Genomic DNA, 12,432 nt, shown 5'->3' with positions numbered 1-12,432 from the left:
TGTAGGTCGTGCTGCTATCGATGATTAAAGCTAAAATATGTAGTTTGCACATCAACAGCAGACGTCCTTAATTTTATAAAGTTGAAATACGTCCTTGTGTGTTTTAAGAAAGCTCAACAACGATGCCCAGTGCTAATAAAATACTCAGGTGCTATAGTATAAAACAAATGTAGTGTCTCCTCAATTTGAATACAATAGCTTCCAAATGCACGATAACAAAACTAAATGTGTTTGGAACAGGTCATCCATGAAACCTTCCTGCCCTGTGTCGATAGGGTAAAACACATGGTAAATTTCAGTTATCCTGTAATATATACTCTTTATTTACTGTTTACAATATAGGCTGCTCCGGGAGCCCCACCCCATTTTTATCTTCAGAATTACTACTTAACTTCTAAAATGTTAAATATAGTCATTCAGCATGTGGGGTAGAATGAGGTTGGACGTCTTTTTTGTTCATATTTGTAACAACAGGTGGCGGTATTATCCAGACAACAACGTTGGAAGGTCAAAGGAAGAATTCATTCAACAACTTCACTCATGTTTTCTGATATGATCATCTTATACGTTCACTGGGATGTATGCTGTAATTATTCCTGGTTATTATTTATCTACTCTCCGGGTTCCTCTCAGATACCCTGGCTATAAATCATTAGATAATATGCATTCGTGACAGATATATGCTAGAATAAAGACTTGTAAATATACATGTAAAATAATCTTGAGATGGCAGCACACTCTTATCAATCTTCATGTATACTTCAGTCAGTTAATTAACAAGGTTTTTCAACAAGAATAAGCACAATTTCCATTATTACTTGACAGTGATAAAGCCACAGTGTAATGCTAAGCACTGACTATAACTAGTGCATGAACATGGAACATGGATGCCTTCCTGTTTTAAAAATGGTCATCCATGTGACTAGCTACAAACTGGTAAGACTTACATAGATGTTCAGATTACTTCTGCCAAAAAAGGGTGGTGCACAGAGATAGCATGTACACTGTGTTATGACTCCAGTATTCTCTCATGGATCACACTGCATGTTAGAACATTCTGATTCAGAATCACAGCAAATATTGGAGGAAGGTTTGCTGTCTAACATTCCAAATAAAAGATGTAATTACTGTAGTTGAAATTTTGAACCTTAATGGTGAGCAAGAATAATCAAAAGCATTTTGGGTAAAGAATCAAAGTAAATTAAAGACATGAATTTTCCCACCACACTACTATAGGATGTTTTCCAGTTTCTGTGATGATTGGAGTGCACTGGGGTTAGGTCCTGTGTTTATATTTATATATGCATAACCCAGAACAGCAAGGTAAGAAAGCTTACATTTTATTCATGATGTGGTATTCACTATGTTTTTCCCCTTTATTCATTGTAAGTGGAGTTGAGCCTCAATATATTCTCCTTTGAATGCTTCAGTTCAAATCAGCTTCCACGAAATAGATATTTGAATATGTAAATATTGTTAAAGTTTAAAAAAACACTGTTCACTCCCTCAACATAAGCTGCAAAAACAACCAATTATGCAATTACTGTTTCTCTTATGTCATGAGAACAAAGTCATTTACATATCTGCCTATTCAGCCCACAGCGGTTTAGCCCTCTGCACTTATTGCAGTTCTCAGGTGTGTTTCAGGCGTAATACAGAGCAGCCAATCAGAACAGAGCTCATATATCAATGCCATCTTAAAGGGCCAGTAACAGAAACAGCTTGTTAAATGAATAAACAGACTGAAAATGGTCATGTAAAAATGAATTATGATTTTGGAACGTAAAACTACAAAAAGTTGACATAAGGGAAAAATATAAAATGAAAAAAAAGTAGGATATTTAATATTTTATTCTGCAGCAACATACATGAGGTATCTCTATCACCAGTCTGGAAGACATGTGTAAATACTGTATGTGAAAATTTATAATGGTTTGGCTAATTCCTGAGTAAATCAGTACCAAAGAGAATACGTACGAGAACACACACACACACACATATATATATATATATATATATATATATATATATATATATATATATATATAAATCATATATCAGCTAGCTTCCTTGAACTATCCCTCTTTCTCGCTGTCTGTTATGCACACAAATACATAACTATGTGGCCACCCTTGTGTGGTATCATTAAAAATTCAGTGGGGCCACCAGTTTTTGATTTCTTGGGTTACCGTCTCTCTCCCTCTTTGTCTAAATTCCCTTTCAGTTTAGTGCTTTACTGTAATAGCTTGACTGTTTCTCATGAACTATTTCAAAGGCAATTGATCTTTGTCATGACAATCATACAAGACAATGGTAAAATATAAAAAGATTGAAACTGAACAAAAAACTGTCATAACATTTATTTGCTAGCATTGTCAGCCATTTCAATTCAGCTATCACTATTTGATATATATTAAGACATTTTAAAACATTTAAACCTTTCACCTTATTGTTCAAGGTGAAAGGAGATCAAACAGAGACCTGCCATTTTGGGGGATCTGGAATAACCTTTGGTAGCTAGACTGGTCATCCTGCTAGTCATCTCCTAGTCACTCAAAAATCAAGGCTAGCAAATTGCTATAAAAGTTAGTTCTTACTAGCTAACTAATATTCAATCCAGAGAGCAAGAAAACTGCCCTGAGCTCTTAATGTTATGAAAAAAAGTTATATGTATGCAATACATAATAAATGTAATATATCATATCCTTTAAGGCTTTTTAGACCAATGTAATACAACAGATTACAAAAACAACAATTACTCTTATCACTGCTGTCAATGAAGTATTAATTTATTTGAAGCCCAGTCACTGTACTGTCAGGGTCTCCCAGGTTGCCATTCAGAATCTCACTGTGCTCATTAAGGCCTGCAAATGTAGACCTGTACTCTGCTGGTCTGCATGTTAATGACTGATCTCAGCATGACGAAGCCCTAGGTCCTTCAAGGCAGATGTAATGAAGGCGAGGATCCTGACACCTCTGATCTCCATGGGAGGCTTTGTGTGCATGTGTGTGCGTGCGTGCGTGTGTGTGTGTGGGGAGGTGGAAAAAATGTGGTGAAATGCACTAGCACAGTCTACTGTGGCACAAGTAATTATTGCTTCAGGAACAGGGATTAAGGTACCTGGCATAGTGACAATCCACCATTCACTGCCTTGAGATTGTGTGTGTATGTGTGTGTGTGTGTGTGTGTGTGTGTGTGTGTGTGTGTGTGTGTGTGGGCACATGCAACATGCAAGTGAGTGCATACGTGCATACACAAATGAATGTACAGTTTGCAACTCTTAAGAATACGGCAGACGGTCAGGGATTATGCATGTGATATCATACACTCTAAGATTACAGATTAGGTTGGCTAAAGCTGCCTGCAGGGTGCTGGGCACAGATTGCTTTCTGCTTGGCTCCTTGTCAAATGGAATGTACAATGAATTTTCTCTGATTGCAGGTTGTTAGGCTTGATAAGATAAGCCCATAGAGTCCTGACCTAGAGAGAGAGAAATTAAACCCATATTAGTTGAAGTCTACTAATGTAGGTAAGCCTGCTCTGACCCTATCACCCATATGGCCTCGTTTCATTAATTGATGAGTACCTGCCTAGAATGCATTTATATGCTTACAGGTGCATTCTGTAAGAGAATGTTGCCTCCTTTCTGGAGGTATGTGTTGATGAACACACTAGTTTGTGGGGCAAGGTTCACGTTTGCTATTCAGGTGTAATAATAACCCTTCGCCTCTATTCCCATTCACTGAAATTATTTTATTTCTCTCCACCTGGTTTCAATGTGAAGCCACAGGGGCCATGTGTGTGACTGTGTATGTATTCATGCATGTGTAAGTGTAAGTGAAATAAGTGAACAGAACATCTTCTCCACCCCTTTCTAGAGCTGGCCAAGGTAAACCTTAACTGTACTTTTATCTGCCGAGGTGCTGTTATGTCTATATTTCTATGTGCATTCAACCCCAGAGCCTTGTTTGGTATGATATGAGAAGTCACTTTAATTCACCTGCCCAGATATAGCAAAATAATCATAACCCACAGGGGCCTTGCTTTTCATACATATACAATTCCATAATACTTTGGACAAACACTGTCAGAAGCAGAAGCCTTATAAAGGTTACAGGAGTGAAAACAGATTACATTCTTAAATTGACAGATGCTTCTCTCTCCCTGCATTACTTCACACTGGTATATCTGCCCCAGGCCATGTGCCCAGTCCACTACATCACCAAAACACATTCCCACTGTATCACATAGGTGTTGGAGGTGATATCACTTTTTCAATTTGGGGTTCAGTCACCTCATCAATAGAGGTGGCTGAGCGTCAAGCCAGACACATTCCAGAACTCCTCACAGCCTCAGACAGGTTACGAACCTGTTGATGTGAGCACAACAACAACAACTCATCCTCGGCGTGCACATGGCCGATGAACGTGATGAACGTTTCTGTTCAGGTTCATACAGAACTGCTGTACATTCTACTTCATTAGATTTTGAGGCTTTTAAAAATGCCTCTGCAAAATTCCACCTTAAATAAAGCCGAATGGATGTTGACCGCAAGTTTGAAAAGCTTTCACTTATCTGGGATGTTTGAAAGTGCATTAGCAAACAAATTTTAAAATCTGTTTGCAAAGCACAGAGTGGAGAAGAGGTTCATGTTGTCTGATGCACTGAGAGGAGAGTACATTTAGATATACCAATAACTAACTCACAAGAAGATTAGCGTAGATTAATTTTCACTGATGGTAGAGAGGGTTAGAGTATATTTAGATACACCAGTATCATTGGTAGAGAGAGTTAGAGTAGATTTAGCTACACTAGCACATATCCCACTGGTAGAGAGGGTTAGAGTAGATTTAGCTACACTAGCACATATCCCACTGGTAGAGAGGGTTAGAGTAGATTTAGTTACACTAGCACATAGCCCACTGGTAGAGAGGGTTAGAGTAGATTTAGTTATACTAGCACATAGCCCACTGGTAGAGAGGGTTAGAGTAGATTTAGTTATACTAGCAAATAGCCCACTGGTAGAGAGGGTTAGAGTAGATTTTGTTACTCTAGCACATATCCAACTGGTAGAGAGGGAGCTAGATTACTCCCTGAGCGACTGTATTTTTAAAATAGGCCTCTCAAAATTATACATTTATATGACTAGAATTACAAATAATTAAATTACATACCAACACTAAATACCTTACCACATCACAGAGAGTACAGCATAGCAGGGCATAAAAACTGGCTGGCAAAACATTGTTTTTGTGTTGATCTCGCATGGTTACATGTGTGAGTCAAATGGTTTTAATGTGTTTTAACCACAGCAAGCTTTGTACTTGACTAATCACATTAGTGTTTATTTCGTGGAAGATCTGGAAAACCAAAGCAAGCTCCCCAATGCTAAAAATAATTCTCAATTTGATTTTCAGACACATTACAATCCCACTCTAAAATATTCCATTCTTTTCTAGAAACAGCATTTTCTAGAGAAACTATTTCCTTTTTTTGACAGTTTCACCAATCCATACAACTATTCTGCTATTTTGTTTTAGAAGTCACCAATGTGTTTATAATTTGCATGTGAATTCTTATTAATTGTGTCATCATGAGATTCGTGCTGCATCTTTCCTAACGATCAAATCCTAAATGAAGACAATTATTTAATCTGGTCTATTTAATTTCCAATCATGAATGAATTAGCAAATTACTTCCATTTGTTTTGGTTCAATTAAGCAAGGGCCTTCTACTCTTCCTGCAACAAAGCTACACTAAATTAGCCTCCCTGGGAACGAAAAGGTCTAATCAGGCACAAATCTCAAACAAACTGCTTCCAAGAGACATGTTATTTTCCTCTGGGTCTGATGCATGTCGTAGTTCATTAGAGCATGAATGGGAGGATGTGTGTCATTACAGGTGTATCTGTTACAAGTAAGTGATGCTATATGGGAATGCATAATCATTTTCCTTAATGAATTTTACATTTGTTGAGGTGCTCTAAAATAGTGTTTCCCAGTCCGGTCTCCTTAGTCCACATATTTACTCGCTCACAGCTCCTAACACATGTGAGCCAGGAATTATATTGTCTTGATTGCTTTATCCAGGTGTAGTGGGAGCTGGCACAGAGCGTGTACCACCTGGAGGTCCACGAGGAATCGTAAACATTATACTAAGACACATGCATGCACTGCCTAATGCATGAAAAATTAACCTTCAGAAAAACAATCAAAACTACCTTTGATATCATTATATTGTACTTGTGTTTTTTATACACGTGTTTGTGCATGTGTCTTCTCCTGGGACTCTACTGCTTTGCTGCTACTGTTCTGCACCGAGTTGCCCGTGTCTCTGAGGACCGGGGTGAGAATGAATAGAGCGCTAAAAGAGTCCCCCCACGTCAGGATTCCACCTTCCACCTTTTATGTGCTGAGTCCAGCCTGAAATTGCAGTGCACCCTCTTGGTTCTCCTCATTATCGTACACCGCTGAAAGATTTCACCCAATCGCGAGAGAAAATTAATCCAGACAGGGTGTCTTTCTAAGGCCTAATAGGCTTCAAATGGTGTAGTGAATGGTCACCAGGAGCATTTGAGAGGCTTCTGAAAAAAATACATCTTTTCATGAAAGGATTAGCACTTTAAAATGCAACTCTACAAATGGAGCTTCGTCCCCACTCAGATGGCTCTACGTTACGGATAAAAGAGAACAGTTAATTACTGCTATTAGGAGGCTTAGTGGCTGTGGAGGAACTAATTGCCCTTTTTGATGTGACTAATAGCTTCAAGACAACTCAATATTTAGTTGTTAAACCAGTGTTCAGTGTATGTTTAAATATGTCTAGACAAAAACTCCAGAAAATAGATTTTTTAAAATCAAAAATCAAACAAAACAGATACTGAGTTAAAATCTACATGTGAATATGACTATTATGCCCCAGAATCTTGGACCAAGGTTATTATATGGCTTTTTAATCTACTGAGTATGATTGTATGAAGCTAATCCTGGATCAGAACTCTTAGTGAGGTGCTTGATGTATTATGTATATTGTCTCTGATATCACTGTAAGCTTTGTCTGTAGGACTTTTAGTGGAAGCCATTTGTTCAATTTGAGAAATATATTTCTGTTTGCCTTGGTCACATTGTCTCATCTTAAACCTCTTCCAAAAGAACGCTTCACTCAAACAATGATCCATGACAATGAACCTGAGCCTCATTATTTACCACTGAAATCCTCCTGGTCTGAGTGGAAAAGATACTGAAAGGATCTCTCTCTCTCTCTCTCTCTCTCTCTCTCTCTCTCTCTCTCTCTCTCTCTCTCTCTCTCTCCCCTCTATCTCTCTGTGCATGTATCTATCCTCTTCTCGCTTCTTCTTGGTGTATTTGACCATCTCAGCATGAAAATAAAATGTGCAGAGGGAATAACCTGCTACAAGCTAGGGATCAAAAAGGGCCATGTGAGAGTTACATTAGGAAGCCGGTGTCTGCTGCTTAGAGCTTAATCCTTCCCCGGAGCACAGGCGTGGTGAAGGAGATGTTCTCTCCAAGGTCTTTGCTCTTCTGTCTGCTTTTGTTAAACTCTTGGACATTTCTTAGAAATGGGACAGGTTTCTTTCTGTTCCTCTCTCTCTCTCTCTCTCTCTCTCTCACACACACACACACACACACACACACACACACACACACACACACACACACACACACACACACACACACACACACACACAAATTGAGCTGTATTAAGGTGAATTCCATCTCCGAACAGAGTTTGGAGCCCTGAGTCAACACCAAACCCTCTGCAAACTCAGGCTTGAGCCATATGAGTTTCATAAAACTGAGGGCTGGACTGGTAAAGAAATGTAGGCCTGTTAGGGGTCAAAGTATGCAAACGCTTTGCAAGCTTGTGTATATAAAAAGTAATTTGTCTTTAAATATTTTCTTCCTCAGTTATGGTATTTAATAATTTGCTAAATCAGTACTTAGTGAATAGGGCACCATGTGCTCAGAACATTGGGTTGGACATCCAGATGGTCTTTGGGCTCCAGCACATACAGGTGCAGCTATTTCAGAGTGTCACAGCACCGTGACCTTTTACCCACATCGCTTGACAGCTTTCAGCCGACAGACCTGCAAACAGAGGCTTACATCTATCTGGAAGAATAGTGTGTAGTCTGAAGGAGTACATAAAAATAAGAGGAAGAGGTAGAGTGATGAGAGAGAGAGAGAGAGAGAGAGAGAGAGAGAGAGAGACCAAGGTTCTGTTAAGACCTTCTTTCCCATCTCTGCTTTGTGCATGCAGGACACCTCATTGTACACACACACACAAACAAACACACATACATAGGCATTCTTCCAACAGTCCGGAACAAGGCAGCGACTCACAGAGCCCTGATCTATACAGATCCAACATCTGAGCACTTACATCTGCAGTGTTATGCAGTGTTAAGAAGTGTATTACTGTGTGTGGTGGACTGGCCCACCTACATCTCTAGTCTGCTCACCACTGAGGATTCTGCTCCAGACGTGAATCACACTGTGCTGAATCGAAGCTGCATGGATGATTTTCTTTTCATGGGGTGGTACTTTACTGGCCTAAATCTTAGTGTGGAATTGACTGGTTTTCCAAGGACTTACAGCGTGTCCAGTCAGAGTACACCAACATGCAGTGAAGTGCTCCTGGATCCAGACGTCACTGTAATAGATCCCAGCCATGATGTAGCTGTCTCTTTAACTACAGTGAGACCCTGCAGAGTGCCAGATCTTCACCCATTATCACCCCACCAGGTGTCTGCAGTGAGTCATCTCTCCATCTACTGCCCAAAGCCCACAGCACTTGTTATATGCATACACATATAATCATTCATAACATCTGCAGCAAAGTACAGTTCTGCTACTGACTCCCATTACTAAGCTTGTAGTATTGATCAGTAAAAAGGTTTGATGGATAAATTGGGCATGTGGACCAAAGCTATTTATGAAGCTGCTGTTGTGCTAATGTTCCTGTGGAAGTAATTGGGAGAATGAGAGCGCATGCAGATTTGAGTGAACCTGCAGTGTAATGATCGAGGTGCGAAGAGTAAAGCCGTGTGTGTGTGTGTGTGTGTGTGTGTGCGTGTGCGCACGTGTGTGTGTGTGTGTGTATGTGTGTGTGTGTGTGTGTGTGCGTGTGCGCACGCGTGTGTGTGTGTGTGTGTGTGTGTGTGTGTGTGTGTGTGTGTGTGTGTGTGTGTGTGTGTGTGTGTGTGTGTGTGTGTGTGTGTGTGTGTGTGTGTGCATGTGTGTGGCTGGACAGATGAGACCCAATAAATGCAAATGATCATGGGAGTGTTTTTGAATGTGTATTAAATAAAGCAAGAGCTTTTTTAAAATATGAATTTTACCATTAGCTAAAAATAGTGGTACACCTACTGTAGATATATAACTATAATTAATAATTAAACGCATTGTTGATGATTATCTATATGCATAGGCTCCTGATTTTTGGTTAATCTTAGAGGTCAACCCATGGTCTAGTTTCCTTGACAAGTGAGGATTGCTTTTCTTTCATGAATGGCCTATTCTGTACATACAAATGAACGCTGGATATCTTGTTTATGTACATACAATAGCATTCATATCTTTTTGCTCTGTAAATGTCCTAAATGTTTGCATAAGCACTAGGGATTACCTATGTGATCCAAAGTATCAGTACTGGAGCCGATCCGGGCACATTCTAATGGATCTGCATCAACGATTTTAAACCTGATCCACATCTGATCCTTTGTGAAAAGTTGTTCTCGTCACTGGTGCAGAAGTGACACCCACATCCTGTGGTGGTGCGGTCCGCTCTCAAGAGCTCATGTGCAGTTTAATGTGGCAGTGAGGAACTATTTCAAAGTAGAAAACCCAAACTGCACAACAGCTGCATGGGTACAGCGTGGTGGCAGCAACAGAAGTGCTGTGAATGCGATCGATATGATAAAGAATACACTGGAAAGAATACAGAGAGCATTGTGCTCAGTGACTGAAAAACTACCAGTGTTTGTACTAGAGAATAGGTTTAGCAACACACTGCCTTTCCTGAGATTGAAAATGTGTTACCATTTCAGTTATATTCCACAAAGCAGGATTTCAAGTTTATTCAGTTAGTCACTCTATTGAACAGTCTTGTCTTTGGGCTTTCATTGTCTGGCTAAACTGAGACATCCTGCTTTGTGGAATAGGTCCAGTTTTATATACTAGTCCGTTTCAGAGTTTTCATACAGCCAAACATGTAATTCCTGCCCTGCTCTTTGATGGGTGCTCAAGTCTTCTCTTTTTCTCTCACGCTCAGGCTTTCTACCAGAGGCCTGCAGGTCTGAGAGTGTGGCCTAGTATTGCTGTTCCTAGGATTATACTTGCATCCTGCTACTAGGTCCTGGATGATCTCAGTGTCTCCCTCACACAGTCTGCATCTTGGGTCTTGTGCGGTGTGATCGACCTCTGCTTTGATCGTCCTAGTACTTGGTTCTTGATCTGGTGCTGCCATGATCAGTAGCTCTGTGCTGTCCTTCACTTCTGCCCGTCCCAGCCATTAGCAGGATTGTCTTATGTCATGTCTTATGTTATCTTATGCCACAACACTGATCCAGCCTAAATAACAGTCCTATGTACTTGTTGTAGACCCTGGTCAAGTGGATCAGGTGAGTCAATGTCCCTTTCTGTCTTGGGGTATAGCTTGATGTCATCATCTGTGTACAAGAGTTGGCTGATCCACTCCTCAATCAACACAAGTATACACTTACACTATATACATGTACAGATACTCAAAACTGTAGTGAAGTACAGTTTCCAGAAATATAGGAATCAGCAGTGCAAGGAGAGAGAGAGAGAGAGAGAGAGAAACTTTCTATAAAAAACACTTTCTTTGGATTGTACTGAATGAAGAAATGATCTGCAAATGTGGAGTATGGTTAAACCCCTTTAACCATGCTAATCTTCAGAAACCATGTTACTCTGAGTATCCCACACCAAGTATCTCTGATGGCCAGTTAAAAGGAATCTGCTTAAGGCTGAGGAGGATCCCTGCAGCAGTTCCTAATACCAGTGGGCATGGATTTGGTGAGTGGTTAGTGATTCAGCATTTTAACATCTCACATTCCAAAAAACATACTGTGGCACCCAGCTGGGATGTAATGGTGAGGAATTGCATGCTGGAACACACACACACACATGCACACACACACACACACACACACACACACACACACACAGAAATATGCAGGCTATTAGATTACACACAGTCCACTCGTCTTCCTCACTCTCACTCACTTTCTCTTTCTCTTTTCATGTGTGTCTTTCAGCTTTACCCACCTGCAAAAACCCACACTCAAATAAAACCCTAATTTTCAAGTTTCACCGAGTCTCATTTGAAGCTCGTGCTGTAATGCTTCAGCTCGTCTGTTTTGTCTCCACTGGCTCTCATACAACAGGACTGTGAGCCATTGTTGAGCACCACAGGACAGCATTCGAGAACTATAATTCAGATCCTCTCCGCGAGGGAGACAATTAAGAGCAAGAGCCATAAGAACTTACTGTGATGATTTTCTGCGAGCTGAAGATGTTTAGCTAGCAGCAGCGAGCACGCGCACTCTTGACAATCCCATTCTAAAGCTGGCTTGTCCTACTTTGCTATTGGATGTCAGTCTTCCAACTGAGTAGAGTAAGAACAATCCTGGGGCCTTGTCATAGTGAGAGTTCAGAGCGCTGTGGCAGAGTGCAGGAGCACAGCGTGAACCCAGCTGATCTGCTGTTCCACACTGTGTCTTGTCTGGGGCTGATAGGAGGGAAAACGAGAAGCCTCTTTATAAAAGGACTGCTGGATCCCTGGATGTGGAGGATTGCAGCCTTTTGTCTTATTGTTGTCCTCTCTAATGCCTTTCTGTGTGTGTGTGTGTGTGTGTGTGTTTGTGTGTGTGTGTGTGTGTGTGTGTGTGTGTGTGTGTGTGTGTGTGTGTGTGTGTGTGTGTGTGTGTGTGTGTGTGTGTGTGTGTGTGTGTGTGTGTGTGAGTGTCGTTTGTGTCTTTATTTAAGGCAAGAGTATGCTGTCAAGAGAACACACTGCAGACATGACTCAAAACCTGCCTTTGACTTTGCCTCCACTAGAATGGATCCTCTACTAAACAGCATGGCAAATGAGAGCAGTGAGCAGATGACATTTAACTCTGTTGCTCATGGTCTCCATGTGTCACATTTCTCAGAATGGCAGTGGGGATCTAAGACAGTCTCCACCCTGTTTCATATTCATTACAATACAAAGACAAGATAGATCCAATGCCAGCACTTAGAGAGTGTTATAAAGGTGAACTCCTGCTCTTTAACAGCTCAAGAAGGCGATGTTTATTCTTACGTTCTTACAGAATGACTTCAATTGCTGTTTTTGTATTAACTTCAAAGGAAAAAGTTCAGTGAAACATTTGGTTAAAAATGCTA

This window comes from Brachyhypopomus gauderio, chromosome 5 (genome assembly GCF_052324685.1).
Source record: "Brachyhypopomus gauderio isolate BG-103 chromosome 5, BGAUD_0.2, whole genome shotgun sequence".
NCBI lineage: Eukaryota > Metazoa > Chordata > Actinopteri > Gymnotiformes > Hypopomidae > Brachyhypopomus > Brachyhypopomus gauderio.
This window is presented reverse-complemented; position numbering follows the sequence as displayed.